Source organism: Hippopotamus amphibius, chromosome 10 (genome assembly GCF_030028045.1).
Source record: "Hippopotamus amphibius kiboko isolate mHipAmp2 chromosome 10, mHipAmp2.hap2, whole genome shotgun sequence".
NCBI lineage: Eukaryota > Metazoa > Chordata > Mammalia > Artiodactyla > Hippopotamidae > Hippopotamus > Hippopotamus amphibius.
Genome location: NC_080195.1, coordinates 101090329 through 101111898, shown reverse-complemented (window position 1 = coordinate 101111898; position 21570 = coordinate 101090329).

The following is a 21570-nucleotide window of genomic DNA, read 5'->3' as shown; positions in this document are numbered from 1 at the left end:
GATTTGCATTTCTCAGGTGAGTAATGATGTTGAACTTATTTGCCCCTTGTATATTATCTTTCCTGAATTGTCTTTTAAAATCTCTTGCCTATTTTTTAAAACCTGTGTTTGTTTCCTTATCATTGAATTTTAAGTACTCTTTTTATATTACATATACAAGTGCTTTGTTAAATATCTTTTATAAATTTTAAAAATATTTTATCACAGTCTGAATTATCTTTTCATGTTGTAACAGCATATTACAGAGGGCATAACTCTTTAGTTTTGATTAAGTCTAATTTGTCTCTCTTTGTTGTAGTCTTCTTTTCTGGTTATACTTCTTATGTCTTCCCTAAGAAATCTTTAGAAGATTTGACCAAAAAGAAAATGGTCCAAATATAGAATACTTAAACCATCAAATATTTGAGCCTGCGTTCCTTGGTAGAGATTAAAAAAGAAAGATGTGTACAGTAGCAACTATTTAATCTGAAAATAACTTAATCCTTTGTTTCTTTTCAAGTAAGGCCATATTCACAAACAATTTATACTGCTGTAAAGGTCTGTGTTTATTTGTACAGGAAGTGTTTGTTTTTCTAAGATGTTTTTCTAAGAAAGAGAACTTTCATCTTTTCTCATATGTGCCATGAAGAACTTGAAGGTTTCTTGAGTAGTGGAAGCACTTTGGTGCTTTGTTGATTGGCTCAGATTCAAATATTTTGCTGTACATCCCACATGCAAGCTGGTCCTCTTAAAAAATGTAACAGTCAGCAGACAGCAAGATCCAAATCAGAATAACGCCATGACTGCAATGTGCTTCACAACTGAACACACACAAGCTGCTCTGATGGTTAACAAATAGGGTACATGGTAGCAAAAGTTTCCAGATTTAAATTTTTTACTAGAAAAGCATGGCAATCATCCATTTTCAACAATAAAAGTGTGTTCTTGTAGTATCTATCTTGTCCAAATCTTCAGAAACTTGGCTACATTTCAGATAAACATTTCAGGTATGTATTTTTCTGGAGAGAAACCAACTCCAAATCCATCCTGTTTAGGAGTATTACAATGAAAACAACTCTCTAAAGTAAATAAAAATGACATCTCTTCAATTATACTGACTCCTCCAATAATACTTTTTTGTTTGCTTGTTTTTCTGTTTGTTTTTGTAGAGTATAGTTGGACTACCAAGGGAATCCAATATGGTAACACTTAGAATACTGAAAATAGTGGTCAACCTCATTCCATAGCTCAAAAGGGAAACAAGTTTGCTAAGGGAACTTATTTTTAGTGATTTTGTTCTTATTTTTAGTGATTCTGTTCTCTTCCATGTATTAGTGAGGTAACCTATAGGAAATTAAGGTCCCTTCTCCCTCCAAGTACTGGGTAGAAATTTTACATGTGGACACATATTAAATGATTATTATGAAATTTGTTAGGACCTGCCATTTCCTCAGGGTATGGTAATTTGATAATAATGGAATTTTTTGGGTGATCATAAATTATCATGTCAAACTAATGTTAAAGATTGGCTTGTTTTCTTTTTTTTTTTTATTGGAGTATAATTGCTTTACAATGTTGTGTTAGTTTCTGCTGCACAGCAAAGTGATTCATACACCTACACACACCCCCTCTCCCTTGGACCTCCCTCGCCACCCCCATCCCACCCAACTAGGCCATCACAGAGCACTGAGCTGAGCTCCCAGTGCTATAGAATTTTCTATAAAGTATAGGATGACCTGATGCAGGAATTTTATTGGGGTATCTATGGATTATTCTGGTTTAGCCACCAACTGACCTGGATTTAAAGAGGCCTAGGTTTCTGGAAGATTTTTCCCATAAGAATTTTAGGAACAAACACCAAAAGTACAAAATTTGTACCCATAATAAAAGGTGCTTAACAATGGACCCACTCTGATCTCTCTAATACTACTTTATTTTTCCCTATTTTTTGCTATTGTTAAATGAAATCCATGTGCAATGTTCGTCATGGAGCCTTATATGCCCCAGAACACTCACACGGATGCCATATGTTCCACTTTTCCTATGGTGAATCAAGAACCCATAGAGGGGGCTTCCTAGGTGGCACTGTGGTTGAGAATCCACCTGCCAATGCAGGGGACACGGGTTTGATCCCTGCTCAAGAAGATCCCACATGCCGCAGAGAAACTAAACCTGCACGCCACAACTACTGATTCTGCACTCTAGAGCCCATGATCCACAACTATTGAGCCCATGTGCTGCAACTACTGCAGCCCACATGCCTAGAGCCTGTGCTCTGCAACAAGAGAAGCCCCACGCACCACAATGAAGAGTAGCCCCCGCTCACTGCAACTAGAGAAAGTCTGCGTGCAGCAACAAAGACCCAACACAGCCAATAAATAAATTTATATGTAAAAAAAAGAACCTATAGAGAAAAAAAAGCCTTTAAATTTCTGCCCTAACTTTTCACCTTCAGTAATATTTTTATTCACCAACAGCAGATGAATTATGGCTTTTATATTTATATTCTTCAGGTCTCCTGGTGATTCTTCCTGTTTTCTCAGGCTTCCTTTGTTTTTTCTTTAAGAACTTTTATTGAGATACAATTGACATACAATAAACTGCATATATTTAAAGTGTACAATTTGATACTTTTTTTTCTTATTAGTAAAGAATAGATGGCAATCCCAATCTCCCAATTCATCCCACCCAACCACCCCCTGTTTTCCCCACTTGGTGTCATATGTTTATTCTCTACAACTGTGTCTCTATTTCTGTCTCAGGCTTCCTTTTACAATCTCAGTGTTTCTTTGACACAACACAAAGAAAACAATTAGCCAATTTATCTAGTCACTTCATATTCCTTTTGGCAAAGTAACTGAAGTATTCTTTTAACATTCTTATAAAATATTTTAATTAAAATATTAAAGTTAATATATGTTCATTTCAAATTCAGAAACAATAAATGGTACATACAGGAAATATTAACTATCTCTGTTTTTACCACATTCTGGTACAAAAATGTAAACATTCCCAAACACCAAAGTTTATTGCCCTATGGAACATTAAACAAATGTCTCATTTGGAAAAGGAAAAAACAAAACTGTCTCAAGATGCCCTTACTAATGAGCTATTTAAGTTCCTGTTCCTCAAAGGATTGTTGAACCAGCATTCCCATATTATGAGGTCTTTCATTAATGAGTTGGTTACATATTTTTCCTTCAGAACAAATATCAGTTTGGCTTTGCATACTCATATTTCATTAACAACCCAGTCTTCATTAAATGGTAAGTTTCTCGAGAGTAAGAATGGTTTGTTTCTTTCACATTATATTCCCAGCACTTAACACGGTGCCAGACACATGGTAGGCATGTAACAAATATCTTCTGAATGAATGAATGAGCCCAGCATGTCACACTTGATTCTTTAACCCTTTCTATGTCTTTGTACTGCTGTTAGAGTGAAAATCAAATGAGTTTTCATGCTGTATCAAGTTGTTCATGATTTTGGCTCCTGGGCTAGCTTTTCAACTTCTTATGAGACTCTTTGTTGACTAGGCTCAGAGGTACCATGTACTCTCTCACTGTAGGGATTTTGCTCCTGCTTTTTTCTCTGCTCCTAATTTTCCTGTGAGTGTGAGCCATATGGATTACTTACTAGCTTTGACCCTGGATCCAGTGCCCCTCTCAAAGACACATTTCTTTACCACTCTATCTTAAGAAGTTCCATCTCCCCTCTTCATTGTTCCTCTATAACCTATTCATTTTTACAATTTTGAATTACTGATTGGTTTGTTTTCAGAAAGTGACGTTGTCTAGTAGGGAGCTGACTAGATGGGTCTGAATACCAGGTAGGAGATCTGAAATGTGAAATTAGGCTCAGGAAAGGAATAAAGAATTCCAACATCCAAATGACACTTAGAGGAAGAGTCGTCCATAAGGAAGACAAAGAAAGAGAAATCCGAGAGAGGATGAAAGCAAGATGTAATCTTGTCTTGTAGCATTCAAAGCAAAAGTCATTCACAGGATTGAAGCTGAGCATTACATCTTGGAATATGATCACACCAAGGTACCACCAAACTGAATCATACTCTCTGGCTGAGCTTCACTATGTCATCTCTTAGAATTGCCCTTATGATTGTGTTTCTCATGTTTGCCTTTTCATTTTCCATCAAATATTCTCTGGAAATGTAGATTTCTCAGTGGGAACACAGTTTGTGTAGACACCAAATCCTTTTGGAAGTGTATCTTGCATTATTTCTGTGATGTCAAAACTACACATAAATATACAGGAAATTCTTTCTTATCAATACTTACCCTAGAGGTAAATTAAAAAAAACTGATATTCTTGTATAAAACCTCTAACTTTCATAAAAGCTTATATTAACATCTGTTCATGGATTTAGTAATAATAATAATAATAGTAATAATAAAATAGTGAAAATAATAAAAATAAAATAGTGGAATATCTGAATCTAGTGGTATCTTTTTAATATGTTTTCTATTTATAACCACCATGGAGTCAGTGAGAATCAATTTCTTCTTTTATTTAACAAGTTAGAATTTTGAAAATTCCATCGTGAGTAAAATATCATGACGAAGCCAAAGGAAAACAGCATTTTCTACAACACAAATTGAGCTGATTTGGTTGTTGCCATATTTATTAACTTTCTTCCCTTTCTTATTACATTAATATTATGGCAGCAGTTATAAAGCAGCTAATCTTAGAATCCTAAATGCAAATTTTGCAAGTCACATATCTTTGCATGGGCACTAAAACCACTTGGTAAATTAAAGCTTAAATCCTGTCATCAAAACTAATATTTCTATGGCTTCTCAGAAATAAAATTGCCAAATTATCTTTGGCTTCATGAAGGTTTTTGTGTGTGTTTATTGCTAAAAATAAGGTCAAATATGTAAGAGTTTGGGTTTCATTTTAAATGAGACTTAAACATAAGAAATACAATATCCTTACTAAACAGCTACAGAAACACAACTGGCCATCACTGTTAAATTAGTTTGAAAACTAGGTTTGAATTTACATATTTAAGAAATCAAAACTCATGGAAATAGTAACTATGCCAGGGTAAGCTATGGCAGGTCTCCTTTTCTTTTCTTTTCTTTTCTTTTCTTTTCTTTTCTTTTCTTTTCTTTTCTTTGTTTCTTTCTTTTCTTTTCTTTTCTTTTCTTCCTGTTTCTTTTCACATAACTTCAAAGTAGTGCTAAGTAGAGGTAAAGGACAGAAGCATGGTAAATTAATAAAAATTATATTAGAACATTCTCGTGTTCATATCACAATAGGAAATGTGTTTGCTCCCTTAGGGCCTTAATCTCCAAATATTTTCTCCCTAAAATGAGCCCCTTTACTTTTTTTCTATTGCCTAGAGCCAGAGTTTGTAACTTTTTCATGTGCTTTATCTTTCTTTACATTTCTTCTTAGCAGAGGTAATCAATATACGTAGAACATTTGCCTTCTGAGAATATTAATTCTGAAATGGAAATAAGGTTCATCTTCCTAGTTCTGCTTAACGTGGAGACAAAGAAACATGAAATTTTCCAACTGTGGTAACTGGTAGACCACTCTCCTCCAGACTTTGGAATGAGCTCAAGAAAGAAGGGCCAAGCGTTTTTCTTCTATTTTTCATATCAGTATAATGAGCTTAGGCGATAAAGTCTCTGAAAATACTTGGAGAGTCGTTGAACCCACTGGATTTCTTACACATCTTGGCTTTGTAATTTTCGTGGTTATGTTACATTTTCAATCCTGTGGATTTGTCGTCCTGGCCAGTTAAGTCCGAGATCTTCTGTTTTCTCCCTCCTTGTCTAAAAGACTGGAATGAGGTGCACACTTAATGAATGTGTATTTATCTCTTTTTTCCTCAAACTGAGAGATGTTTGTAGAGTAATGCTAAGCCATTTACCCTCTATGAAGATTTGTGTTTTCTAGAAAAGAAAATCATGGTTAACTAAGCCTCATTGTCCTGTAATTTATTTAAACTCACAAATATGTTATTTAAGGATAATTCTCATGTTTCATAGAGCCAGTATCAATCCACTGGAAAAAAAAGGATGGACTTTATTATTGATGCTTTCCAAAAACAAAGCAATGTTTGTATACTCAGGCCTAGCTAACTTTGAGGGTGAAAGGGAACTAAAATATTAACTGTATGTTTTCAGGAAATATAGTCCTTGAATAATAATAATAATGTGTATATAAGATACATATATGGACTTTATATACATGTATACACATATATATAGCATTAAAATTGTCCAAAATAGAAGAAAATCTGTTATACGTGTTCCGCTACTGTTGGCAAGTAGAAATATATCTTAGCATTTTCAGGGCATTTAAAAATGTGCCTGGAGTTGTCATTAGTTTTCCAACATATAAGATGCTTTTGTTTAAAGAAAGTATTTGTCTTTTTTTGTATTCTCACATACATAACTTTCAAAGCTATTATAACAATTTTGCATAATTGCATATAAATGACTGCAAAGGACTCTATAGTATTGACTAAATGCATAGAAGCTTTAGCTTGTATCTAAAGTGACACTTTGGATAAAAGCAATAAAAATAATTTTGCCTTTTCATTTTCTTCCACAGGATTCTTGGAAAGAAATGTCGTGTTATAATTATGTGAATTTTGACATTTCAAGTCTTTAACATCCATTGACTTTTCCACATTATTTTTTAAATTCCATCTTCTTACAATGCTGATATTTTAAAGTAGGATAAAGCTCTGTAACCTCAGCAGCTACTACAATGTAACACATGCAATTGAAGAAAGTTATTTGTAGCTTCCAATTATATTACTTGCATCATTAACATAATAATACACAAACATTTCATACTTTCCAATCACCTGAACCAGTTTATTTTTTCATTAGTGAAATGCCAGTGTGCATCATATCTGCCAACTCCCCATCTCTGGAAAATATCTGTGTTTTGCCAATTTCACCTCACAAAACTTTAACAAGAAATTGCAGAACTTGGCTTCTTTGAAAGACTTCAGTGCTCTCTGGTGTCTTTTGTGGATTTTCTGCTTTTGACATTTTTCTTGAAGATAGAACATGTCCATAAAGATTAAATTTTTAAAATATATTATCAAAATTTTAGTATGGTACCTATAGCTTTCAGAATGTAGTCGTATCTTACCATTAAGATATGGATGCAAGAACTGCAAAAGAATTTATAATCGTACCTTATTCCTTATAAGTAATGGATATTAGAGGAACAAAACATAAGAATTTTCCATGTATTTGGATGCCTGAAATCAGAGGAACTGCTATCACCACCATCACTCTTATAGGATCAAGAGACAGGTTTTTCAATAATGGCAATAATGTAATAAGCTGTAACACCCTGTCCTGCTGAGAACCTTTTGGAAGATAGTTTACCCTGTTTAATAATGTAACTAAAATAATCTGATCTTGACAATTTCAATATCATTCCTCCTAGTGATATTAGTTGGTCTTTCTCCTTCCATTCCTCCCAGAGGCCTATTTATGCTAAGCAGCACTGCTCTTATTTAAACTAAGGAGATTTATTTAGGAGAAAAATTTAAACCACCTGCCCTATTCCCACTCTTCCTCATGCACTTTAATGCTCAGGAAAAAAATGATTTCTCTGTTTTATTTTTGTTATTATTTTTTATTTTTATTTTTGATTGCTCTGTTTTAACTTCATGCTATAAGGACCTACTATACAGCACAGAGAACTATACTCAATATTTTGCAATAACCTGTAAGGGAAAAGAATCTGAAAAAGAACAGATATGTATATATACACACACACACACATATGTGCATATATATATAAAAGAATATATATATATCTGAATCACTTTGCTGTGCACCTGAAACTAATACAATGTTATAAATCAACTGTACTTCAATAAAAATATTTTAAAAAAATTAAAAAGTATTCATGCCTATCCCTCAAGCACTTCAAAGGCTTTTTTTTTCTCATTAAACCTAAAACTCTGTGTGTGTGTGTGTGTGTGTGTGTGTTTTATAGGCAAGAAGTCCTCTTGCTAAACTGCTGTTTTTGCTAAAATATACTGACCTAGAAGCATAAAATTATGCTTCCCCCAAGGGAAAAAAAAAAAAAGATTTTGAACAATCAGTGGTCTATAGCCCATACTTTTAGAAACACTGTATTATTAGTGATTCTATAGCAGAGTGTACTTGTGGTTTGGCAATCTTCATACTTTTCTGTTTCCTATTAGTAATAGAACCCCGAAGTATTAACCAGGACACATGTTCACCCATCTTAAAGCTGTATTTACCAGCCTCTTTTGCATGTTGGTATGATTATATGACTAAATTCTGGCTGATGGCTTGTAAACAGAAATTATGTGTGAAACTGAAGTGTCATGTCTTTAAAGAGAGCTTCTTACTCTATTTTTTCTCTCCTCTTTCTTGCTGTGAAAGGCCATCATTGAAGAGGCAGACAAATACCCTGCACTAAGGGGGTGACGGAACAACCAAGATGAAGGAACTATGATCCTTAGATGATGTAGAGACACTGAGGGGTATCTATTAGAGCTAAATAAGGTTGGCCTACATTCTAACTTACACAATTTTTTTTAATGGTGAAAAATTCAAACATAAAGAGAAGCAAAGAGAAAATATAATAAACTTTCATGTATATATGACCCAGGATTAGCAAAAGTTAATTTATTATTAAATTAAACACTATAAATAATTTATTTTTCTTCCCTTCTTAGATGTAAAAGATACTGTTTTGAATTTGATGGTTATCTTTCCCATCTGTGTTTTTGTAAGTGTACTACAGATATGTGTATCCAACAAAAACATAGTATTTGTACTGCATTCAAAAGTCTTATAAAAAAGATATATTGTATACTGGTGTCTACAACTTTCTTTTTTTCACTGCTAGTGTGGTTAATTTATTTACTTTTATCATGCTTATGGATGTATTTTAATCTCTTTGTCATCCTTGTGTGTGTGTATGTGTGTGTTTGCGTCTTTTTTTTGAACATTTTTTTTGATGTGGGTCATTTTTTAAAAGTCTTTATTGAATTTTTACAATATTGCTTCTGTGTTGGCCATGAGGCATGTGGGATCTCAGCTTTTGACCAGAGATCGAACCTGCACCCCCTGCTTTGGAGGGCAAAATCTTAAACACTGGACCACCAGGGAAGTCCCTGTGAGTGTGTCTTTACTTAACTTGCTTTTCTCTGCTTTTCACAAATATTACCTCACCTCCTTTCTGGGAATCTATTGATAGGATTGAGTTTTATTCTAGCATACATCTTTTTTTTTTTTTTTTTTACTGATTTGCAAATTACACCTATCCATTCTTTCAGAGGTTATTTTTAAAATACATGCATTATTAATAAACCCTAAGATAAATAAAAAAATCTCTATTCTACTCTTGAATAACATAATAGTTAAAGCAATTAAGTGTATATTTTTACATCCATTTTATTCACCTTCGTTTTATAACAAATACCTACTTAGATTCACGAAAAGGCTTCACTGATTTCTTTCTTTACCATTAATTCTTGTAGTTTACATCCTTCCAGTTAAATCCCTTCTTTACACTTTAGTACTTATTTCTGTAAAACCCAATAGTATTGAGTCCAGCCATGGGAGGGCAAGAGAAATGCTCATTATGCAGTTTTCTTCCTTAAACACACACATACACAGACACACACAAAAACACAGACACACACCAGTTAAGAGTAAGATATTGACTGTATAGTATATGGGTCTCTTCCATTGTTTAAAATGGCCCTTGAAATCAAACATTTCCTAGGAAATTTAAATGATTTTTTTAATATTAATATTTATTGAATAATCATAAGACTTATGGAAAGAGTTAATTTCAGAGACTTGAATTCATATGAAGCAAATTTACCCCAAGTTAGACAGAAAAGAACTGCTGTTAGAGTGTGCTTATAATAAGTGTGCTTATAATAATAGAAACAGATCTCTAATACGAGGTCAAGAATGGAAGAATGGAGACAAAAAATTAAAACAAATTAATTCAAAATTTCTTTGTTTCACATTTTCTTAAAACATAAAGCTAAAATAATATTAAACAGCAGTATCTAACCTAAATCCTCCACACAGCAGTTTAATTTAATTTTATTCTTTTGACTATATTATCATTTCATTTTAATATAAGTTCTTATCCTCTAAGTGAATCTCCCCTCTATGTCAGAAATGAAGAAATGTATATGCTTGTTGTGTAAATTGATGTCAAATTGATTGTGTAATTGTTTTTATTTAATTATTTATATCTTAAAAGATTTTCTTGTTAATCTACTGTTATGCATTCAGTTGGATTGAAATTAATTCAGTTTCTAGTACATATTATTCAAAAAATTATATCTGTTTAGTGGGGATCAATGCCATTTTCAGCTTTAAGATTGCAAGCAAGAGAGAGGAAGATTATATTAATACTTCAGATTAAGGATACTCAGTTATGACTAAATACATACAAAACAGGATAGTTTGTCCTCTAAGTATCAATATCCACATTTTATAAAGCACACACAGATAGATGCATAGCCACATATATCACTCATTTTGAAATTTATAAACATTCAGACCTTGTTCCAGTGATAACTTTTCATTTCATCTTTGTTTAAATCAAATAACAATTAACAAATGCAGAAACTTGGGAATCAGTCTTGCTATTCTCCACCTCTTACCATTCTGTCTGAATGGTCAATAGGTCAGGACCACTCTAGAATGCATGTCAAAGCCTGTCTAAAAAATAAATAAATCTGGTAAGACCTGCACAATACACAGTATAATATGATTAAGTGCATCATAAAATTTTAAAATTTTTCATATGTGCCATGCCATGAAAACAGTTTTAAAGCACTGGATACTTCCCATACAGTGACTCCTAAAACCAGAAACATTGTATTTTTTACCATTAAGAGATGAGAGAAGAGAGGAAGAGGTGGCAACTTGGAAACTGTAGGTGGAGCAAAAGAGGTGATAGCTAAATGAATTCTGCCAATGCATTTTTCTCCAACTCCAGATTCCTCAGGGCCAGGTGAATGTAGAGGGACCCTAATACTGTATCTCCAACAGTTCATTATTCTGGTCACCAAACTGTAGGCCAATTCCAGGCCTGGACCTTAAAAACACTTCACATGACTCTGCAGTCCCACAATGTGCTTGGAGACTTGTGTTCTAGGAAGATTGTTGGAACATTGGTAGATGTGGTGTATACTTAGTCCATATATTACATATATTAAGTATGTATACAGGCTTACCTCATTTTACTGTGCCTCGCAGATATTGCATTTTTTTACAAATTGAAAGTTTGTAGAAAGCAGGCTTTGAGCAAGTCTATTGGCACCTTTTTTCCAATGGCATTCTCTCACTTCCTGTCTCTGTGCTCTGTGTCACATTTTGGTAGTTTTCACAATGCTTTAAACCTCCACCAGTGAAAAGATTACAACTCAGTGAAGGCCCAGATGATGGTTAGCATTTTTTAGCAATAAAATGTTTTTAAATTCAGGTATGCACATTGTTTTCTTAGACATAATGCTATCGCACACGTAATAAACTATAGTGTAGAGTAAACATAATAACTTTTATATGCACTGGGAAACCAAAAAATTCTGTGACTTTACTGCAATATTTGCTTTATTGTAATCGTCTGGAACTAAAGCTACAATAGATAGATAGATGATAGATAGGTGTACTATCTCTGTGTATACTTATACATACTCCTTTGTAATATAAACACATCCTTATTAATTCTGTATTAAGAAATATAAATTGTAGCAAGTAGTTTAGAAATGTTTGGAGAGTGTGAAATATTCCTGAAGACAATATTCCTAAAATACTAACCAGTGGGAACTTGTGGGAAGGGTGATCCCATTGAGTTTTTTCTCTGTAAAATGTGGATAACAAGATATAATTTTCTTGTTATTTGGAAGACTAGCAAACTTGTGTGCAAAACTCCAAGGAGAAACCCTGACATATGGGAATGATTAAGAATTGATAAGTGTTAGAGGTGATGCTATTTTATGTTCAGAAATGGAGAGAAATGATGAAAAATATATTATTTTTCAAATGGTGCAAACACTTGCTGTCAAATGGAATATTAGGTTCAATTGCTGCTAATATCTGACACTCATAGAATATGTCATTTGACAATTGTCTTTCCCGAGTTTTCACATCCAAAGGGCAGAAAAGAAATTAGCATAAAAGAAAATGACAGGATGCATGTTCAATAGTTTTGAACACAAAGTGAGATTTTTGTCTCATGCTGGGAGTATTTGGGAAGTCACCTGGGTCCAGTTATGGGGTTCAAATATGTTACAGGATGAAGTGGATGGAAGGGGGGGAACAAAGTGGAGGATCAGGGATCTGCTGTGGGTGGACTGAGCATCTACTTAGAACTTTAGGACTCGCTGTCCTGCTGTATTGTACAATTAGGAAGGTTTCCTGTTCCATACCTTAAATTTGAAACTGATTCAAACCCAAAGTTTTACAGCATGTATTTATTCAAGAAATTGACTTGGGGTTGAGTCACTTGGCTGTTATCTTTGTAGTATCCATTTTTCTCATTATTTTTCCCTCTCTGACTTACATTGTACAGCCTTCCTTTGATTGTTTCTTTTCTACCATTATTACTATCATTTTAATTGTTTAGCATTTTAAAAATATTTCTTAAAATAAACTTTGATTAGTCTGTTGACAATATGCCACCTGAATCACAAATGGAATTAAATAATCAAGAAATCAAATTTACTGAGTAAGATAGATTTCAGCAGTCTGTAGATAAGAGGAAATTATTTAAGCACCCTTTTGAAAATAACAGATATCAAACTCTTGCAAAACAACATTTTTGTCAGCTAATTGAAAATGGAATGAGAAACATATGGATTAAGTTTCCATAAAACACACACACAAAATCTGTTTGGCAGAAGTCTTTTTTTATTTTGCCAATTTCAAAATATTTGAAAATAATTTGAGTGTTTTCAAACATAAAACGTCACAGGATATTTATTATTTTACAAGCAAACAAACAAAAACAGAAGAAAACTATAAAGTGATTTCTACAGATACACTTATCAAGTGAGTAAACCTGTAATCTTGATAGCCCCATGGATTATTTCATATGTAATTACCTGGAGGAAAAGAACATTATGTTCTGAAAACCAGAAGCATGTTGGAAAACTCGGGAAAATATTAAGAACCCAAGGCATGAAACTATGCTGCTTAGTCATAAATATCAAAAGGGCAGAATCTTCCAAGTAATTTAAAAATACATTTCACGTTACTAATAGCAGTCTAGAATTTAATATGAGAATAAAATGTGTTATATATCATTAGTTTCAAGCGGTAATTAAGCAATTTGCTCTTATGTCTTATAAAATTAAATGAGATTCAATTGGAATTTGATTGGAACTAGTGGTAAAAATACAAGGTGATCATATTGGTGAGAACTTTGGGGTTTAGTAGTAGAAACCTTACTTAACCTGTCCGACAAAAACATTAATTCTTTTTTTTTTTAAAGAAAAGAAATGTATTGGATTACACAATTGAGAAGTCCAGATCTTGGGCTGATTTTTGTCATGGAAGGGCCCAGGGACCCCCTTTCTGATTCTTATTTCTCCTCTTCATGTTGGCTTTTTACTCAAGCAGTATTTTACAACAAAGGCTGTGGAAAGCTCCTAGCCTCTAGGTTCCCAAGGTGATAACATCCAGGGAAAACAAACACCTCCTCTGGGCCAGTTCTAGAGAAGAGTGTATGCTAGGACGATGCTTCTGAGATCTGCGTTCACCTGTGCAGCTCTGCCTCAGTCATGAGTGAAATCATGGTCATGTAGGGAGGCCGAGCAGAATCAGCACCATCCCAACCAGATGGACTGAGGGTGCAGGCACTGGTTTCTCCATAAAAAAAGTGGACCGTTCCCAATGATATGAGAAAGGATACTGAACGGACAGCAACCTCAGAGATTCACAGGGAGGAGTATTTGATTTTCTTCCAATGCTCTCTACAATTTCTATAGCACCATTGGCATTAGGCACTGTTCTGATGCAGTGTACTATATTATTCATTTTTCTAAAATACAACAAAAGTAAAAGATTTAATATTCCCTGTCTGGTCAATTGCCTTTTCCTTCAAAACTCTAGTGTGTTTTAATTGAGCGGGCCTAGAAAAAGTAGACTCTTCACTCTGGGAACTCTTTCTTAGATCCTTTTTGTTTTCCTTTAAGGTTGTTTTATCATTTTCTTCCTTCTTCTCTTACCGTCAGTCAGTATGGCTGGGGTAGGGAGCCTGGTCTTGAGTAATGGCTCATATGGGAAGTCTCCTGATACAAGAGGTTTGGGGTTGGGGCAGACAGGCAGAGGTCTCAAAGAAGGAAAATGTGGACAGGGTGACTGAGGCCAGCTCTGCTGAGGCATAAAGAGAAATCTTTTTTTTTTTTTTGGTTTCTTTTCTGAACTAATCTCATTATCAGAGCGGGAAGATCCAAGAGCCAAGATCAGACAAATGGAGGCAGGCACAGGACAAAGGAGTCCAGGAAATAATCTGGTCAGCAGCTAAAATATGTGAAATGAGTTTGCAGAACCTCATGCTATGAAATGAGATAAAATGAACTGACTGCATAGGCTTTTGAACACAACCTTTGTTAGTGATAAAGTCTTTCCTCTGTGCTTTCTTTCTCCTACCACTCCTGGAATCAAAACAGGGCTGGTTGAAGATTCTGAGATCTTATGTATCATATTTGTACCTTCTTTGATGATAGAAAGGTTACCCATAGAAGTTACCCTCTATGTGGTTTCACAAAGGAAAAAAAAAATTTCCATGGAAAGAGCTAGAATATATGGCAAAGGTAATGAGATTTGGTTTCTCTGTCACTATGTTCCATGAGTATTATTAATAAAACAGATATTCCTAAATTTATTCTCCACTTGCAGTAGGGAGATACCTAATCATGGAAATTAAGTGCTTTTTAGGTCTTGAGTGTTTTCATGCACATTGTAGAAGTTGTCGTAGAGAATGGTAATGAAAAACTGAAGCACAACTCCAATCCCTAATAATTAGACAAGCCATCAAAATTATTGTCATTATAATCTGGGTGAGGGATGATATGTTTTAAAAGCTTGATATTATTTTGAAAACAAATGATCAAAATCATGTACTTGAAAAAGAGAAACCACAGCATGCTACTTAAATTGGAAGGAAGGAAGGAAGGAAGGGGAAAAGAAAAAAATCCTCTTAATTATAAAGAGTTTTTTTTTTTAATTACAGAAAAATCAGGGTGCATATTAACTATTCCATCTGTTTTGTGACTTCTTGAACAATTTAAAAAGGAACATTTTTCATAGTGAGAAAGAAATTAGGGGTAATTAAAAATAAAATCTAAGGGATGTTTTCAGATATTTTTGTCAGGCTTTTAAAAAATTCTATCTATGTAATTCTAGATAGAATTTTTAATCCTATAATTTAATCCTCTGTGTTTATATTACATTCCATTTTAACAAACCAGGCAAACAACATCTGTTGCTGGTAATTAACATGCATACCCTATTTATATCTGCATTTGTACTACTTTCATAGAGTTAGGCAATATTTCTCTAATTCCTACTTTGTTTATGAGTGATTCAGGAAATACTTACTTTGCCTACATAAGGATAGCATCATAATATTTGTTAGTCATTGAATCATCATTTTCATCTTTATATCATGAAAATCTTAGCAGAAATGCATCAATACTTAAGCACTAATTACTCCTTAATGTCAAAAATACTTTTCTAGTATAGTGTATACAGCTGCATAATGAGGTTAGCATGACAATAGTATTTGCTAACACTTCTCCAACACTTTTTTTGTGTGACAGTCATTACTCAAAATGTTTTACATGTCTGAGCGCACTTAATCCTCATGGCAACCTAAGCAAGTAGTTATTATTACCTGCTTTTGACCATAAAGACGCTGAGCACTGAAAGGTTAAGTACTGGATGAAGGTCATGCGACTGAATAAAATCCCCCCATTTTCTTTGATATGTTTTATTTTCTGAAGCTGTTTTGAACATGTATTACAAGGATGCTTGAGTCTGCGAAATGTAACTGTGATTCTTTATAACAATCTTTGTAATTAATGTATGCTAAGCAGTCATGTTTAGCAGTAAACATACTAACGTTGCTTTAAAAAGAATAACTTCCTAAAATTGAGAAAAATGAGGGATAAAAAGATAAATATTTTCAAAATGTATACATAGTTTTGTCAAGCTTAGAACTGAAATAACACCATTTAATTGAGAACCCACCATCATTCAATAGAAGTCTATTAGGCATCTCTCTTCTTTATTTTTGGATGAAGCCTACATATGACATTGCAGTGTATTATTTTTGATAGAGACAATTTCCCTTATAGATGGAACAATTACGTTTAATTCTTTTTCTTTTTTGTCTCTCCCTGTCCCTCCTTATTTATATAGTTTTTTTTTTTTCCTGTTATGGATGCTTCTTTTGTGATGTAACTCAAGTAATAAAAAGTTCTCTGGTTGGTTATTAAAACACTCCATCCCATTGCAATAGTAAAGATTGAACTGGTATAAGGACCAGGCTTATCCCAGTCTCCTTATTCAGATCTGCTACAGACAAGCAGTCAGGGTCAGAAAGCACATGGCTGATTTTGTTTTCTTTCCTTACCTTATAATTCTACTGGTTTTCTCCATTCTTGGCATCAGAGGTATCTGTCCCCATAAAGGTCTGCACACGGGGAGTGAGAGGAGGAGAAGTGTCATACTCCTTTGGGCCTGAAAATAGTTGGAGGCTGACCCCTTTCCTCCTGTGGACCCTTTCTTGTCTTCCACTCCTCACCCTCCAAGTGAGAGATGATTCCTTCTCTGGCTCCTCATTTGCTTTTTTCTCAATCTCTGAGCATCTGGCAGCATTTCTGGTTTGTCTTAAGTCTGTTTGCCCCTTCGGGCAGCCCTCTTGAACGAACACACACTCTCTCTCTCACACACACACACACATGCACACACACCCCTTCAGCATTGACAAACTGGGAGTGGACTTCCCTAATCAGCCACTACTCCTTTGGTTCATCCGTCAACAGCTGTCCTGCCTGTCTGTCGCCCTTTAGATTTTTTAGGTGGAGGCTAACCTCAGTTGACCCTGTCTACCCATTATAAGAAACACGTCTCAACGTCCCTGAGTTGTTCTGTTGAGATACTCTTTCTAAGTTCAAGATAGAGGAGGGTACACCCACTCTTTCCCTTTCCTTCTTTCCAAAGTAATCATATTAAAAAATATATTTTGGGGGTTTCAGCAGTCTTGGGGCAAAAAATGGCCATGCAGTTCCTCTTTCTGGGGCAGAACTTTTCAAAGAAAACTTCTCTCAAAATCTAATTCTCTCAAATAGAAGTAGGGGAAAAATTATTAGGTTTGCGCTACCAGCTTTGTAAATTCTGCATAATGTCTAGGAAGTCCTTTGGAATGTGACATTACATCTTGGTGTTTCAGCAAAGTATTTTTGGATCATGCTATATGCCATATATATGTGTGTGTATATACATATACATATACATATACATATACATATACATATACATATACATATATATAATTTTGGCGGCCAAATATCCTGCAGCCCTGGTCCAGTCAGGATTTGAACTAAGCCTTAGGTCAATCACATTAGTGTAGATATAGCTGAGCACAAGCCCTTGCTCCCCAATTAAACTTTACATACTAGTCTTAAGTGCCTCCAGGGCACACACCTTGGCAGGCAGCAGCACCTCACATAATCAGCATCTGTCTTATTGAGAAGTGCAGAAAATATAGCCATGGCATTAGTTAGCTTTAAAGTAAGTTCATCTTCCATGGATAAGGAGGTAAAAAAGAGCGGATGAAAAAAAATCCAGCATTCAACCCTGATAATATCTTCTGAAACGTAACCATGCTGCCTGGGTACATAGATAGAAACAAGCAAAACTGAGTTTCTCTTCCTAAAATAGCATTACTGTGTGTATACATATATGTGTACACATACACGCATGAATTCCTAAAAGCAGGGAAATGGAAGATGCTTAGTCAGACACCTATGATGTTAAGCAGAATTATCAGATCCTTTTTCATTAGAGGACTAGAATCCCAGCTCAAACTAGCTTACTTGAAGGGAACAAAAATAATTTATTTTTGAGCAGTCCAGGTGTAGCTCTTCACACCTGGTTAGAAGCAGCAGCTCAACGGACGTAATTGGGACCCTTTTCTCCCTGACTATTGCTCATCCTTTCTTGCCTCTACATTTCCCGTAATTTGGTCTCCTCGTCATTTCCATATGGACATCCTCTCTGCAATACAAAAACCTTAAGGGAAGAAGTGGCTCTCATAAAGAAGGCCTAGGAAGGATAATTGATTGGGAGGGGCTATGCACCTACATGAGCTGGAGATGTCCCAAATAGTGTAGAGTAGGGGAGGAATTTGCTAAGGGAAGTGGAAGCCCTATGTGTGAGTTGCTAGGGCTGCCATAACAGAGTACCACAAATGGGGTGACTTCAACAACGGAAATTTATTGTCTCGTGGTTTTAGAGGTTAGAAGTCTGAAATTAAGATGTCAGCAGAGTTGGTTCCTTCTGAGGACTCTGATGGGAAGATCTGTTCCATGCTTCATTCTTTGGCTTATAGGATGGTCATCTTCTCCCTGTGTCTCTTCCCATTGTCTGTCTTCTACATGCGCCTGTCTCTGTGCTCAACTTTTCCCTTTTTATCATGACACCAGTCATATTGGATTAGGGACCACCATAATAAACTTATTTTAACTTGATTATCTCTGTAAAGGTCCTAACTTCAAATAAGATCACATTCAGAGGTACCAGGGGTTAGGACTACAACATATCTTTTTTTGAGTGAGAAGCAATTCAAGCCATAACACACTGTCCCTTAAAAAATGGAGAGGGGCTCAGAATTAACTCTGAGAAGACAAATTTCAACAACTATATTTCACTAGACACATTTCCTGTATGGCAAATATGCAAATGAAAACAATCAAGAAACTTGTCATCATCCTTCTTCTTTCACTTTCTCTCTCCTGAAATATGTAGACAAACTTAGATTTCCCTTATATTTGAACTTATAACATACACATATCTGAGCTCCTTATATTTTTGCATATCCAGATTGTTTTCAGTTGGAAGAAATCCTACTCTTTGCTGATCTTCTGTGCATGTGTCTCCTGATAATTTTGTTTCAGTTGACCTTAAGTCCTCTCTTTCAGACACTTAGAAGAAGAAATGTATCTAAAAGTAATGGTTCATTATAATTACTTGTATGATAAAATAATCTTACAGCATCCATTCTAATCAAAACATTTATAAATAGAATAGCAGTATGTATTTACTTCCTACAGCCATCTAAACATTTATTCAAGAGTTTCTAACTTAGAGAGATGTCAATACATCAGTTGAAGGGTATAATTACTTCCATATGATCAAAGGATTTGTTTCACAGAAATCTCACCACATATATTGAATAGTCAGTTTGGTATGCGGTCTTCTTTCTTGCTATCTCCTTAACTGTAAAGTCCAGATCTACTTTATCAATCAGAACACACTGAGTTTTACTTCAAGCTTAATAGAATGAATGAGAGAAATGGCAATTATTTGTCAAGTAAAACAAAACAAGATCCTGATCTTTATTTTCTCTAAAAGAAAAAGACAAGGCAATTAAGGGATAATTTAGAAACACACACACACATTTACAGAGCCTAGAATTTATTTTCCATCAAAATAAATTACTATTTATTCTGAGGTTCTGTTGGATCTTTTTTTCAGCTCTATGGGGGTATAACTGACAAAGTTGTAAGATATTTAAAGTGTACATTGTGGTGATTGTGTACATATATATATAATTGTGAAAGAATTTCCACTATCTAGTTAATTAACATATTTTTTATTTGTTTTGGGTTTTTTTTTTTTTTTTTTTGAGTAAGGAACCTTAACAATATGGGTTAGCTTGAAACTTAACCACTTTAGGATAAGTATATAATATAATTAAATACAATATAAAATGATTGTTTTTATTTTTTATTTTATTTTTTCTTAAAATGATTGTTTTTAAATTTAATAGTTGTATGTCCACCGACCTGTTGTTGGTGTTGTTGTGGTAAACTGTCTTTCCAAATAATGCCCTTCAGAACAAAATTCCTTCTGTAGCTGATACAAATTACTTGGTGCCAAAATATATCTCCTCACAGCATCCTGTGATGGTCATCTTTCTTCCAGATGTTCACATCATCCCTCCTCACACAAAACAGCCCCTGGAAAAGAGACTTGCCAGAGATTTGAAAAGCAAATATCCAAGCTCTGGCACTTTCTACCAATAGACCAGCACAAATTGGAATGGATGCTCCAATATTCTCTTTCTACATCAAGATTCTATGATCCTCCTTCATTTAACTCCATAGTTAAAGTCTACACTATGCCCACAATTAGCATTATATTTCTGTCTGGAATTAGTTATTGTTAGCCTTAAAATATCTGATGCTATGATTTAGCAGTTTAAATGGATATAGACATTTATTTTCTGGAATCAATTTTATCTTTTTAATCTGGAAACATATAACATTGTGTGAAATATTCAAAAGAGGCATAACCCATCTCTTTGGGGAGAACAGAATTAAAGAGGTCGTCATCTGCCACTTAAACATTTTTTTAACTTACTTAAAGGTATTGAAAGGTGTAAAAAAAAAAAGGTGTTAAAAACATACAAGCCTAGAATTCTCAGACATTTTAGTACCAAATTTCAGCCATACTACTTTCTTGGATGTCTCATTTTGGAACAATATGGCTAATGGTTTACAGGCAATATTTCCCCTCTGTAAAATGGGAATTATAATAACTGTTTACATTGTGATGGAAGGAATTATATACAATGGCAGAAATATACCTGGTTTATAATAGGTTCCTAAATGTTTATTTTCTTTCTTTCTGTTTGTATTAATAGGAAAAAGGAAAAATCATCCAATAATGAGAAAACTCATTAGGGGTGTTTTCATAGACTTCTATTTACTCTGTCACTCGGTAAATGATGGTTTGATATTTAATCACAAACACAAAGTTTTGTGCCACTCACAGATATTATGAAAGAATGGGAAATGAATAAAATGTAGAAAAGAGGAGCTAATACTATCCATTAAGTCCACTATATGTTGCAAGAACTTGAATTTGGATGAAATATATTCAGTACATCATAAAATATAGTTTTGCTATTGTCCTATTAGTATTAATTACTGATTAAGTATATAGCTTTGATCTGAGGGCCAATGACAATCTCAATTTATCATGGAATAATCAACATAGATTATTGACCAATGATTTGATACAGTTCATGTATATGTCCTTGATCTTTGGATTTACCATTCAGTATTCACAATCTGTGAAAGAGTTTATGGAAAAGTTATAAAACATATCTATATATCCTCACAAACTTAAAGAAATTTTATGAAGTTTGAAGAAAAAATTAACAAAAATTAAGCATGGAAGGTAAATAACAATTCATTATATTACTATATAATATTCACTGAGCCTACAGTACTAAATATATAACCATATTAAACACATTGTTTTTATAAAAATAGATGGTTCCCAGCTG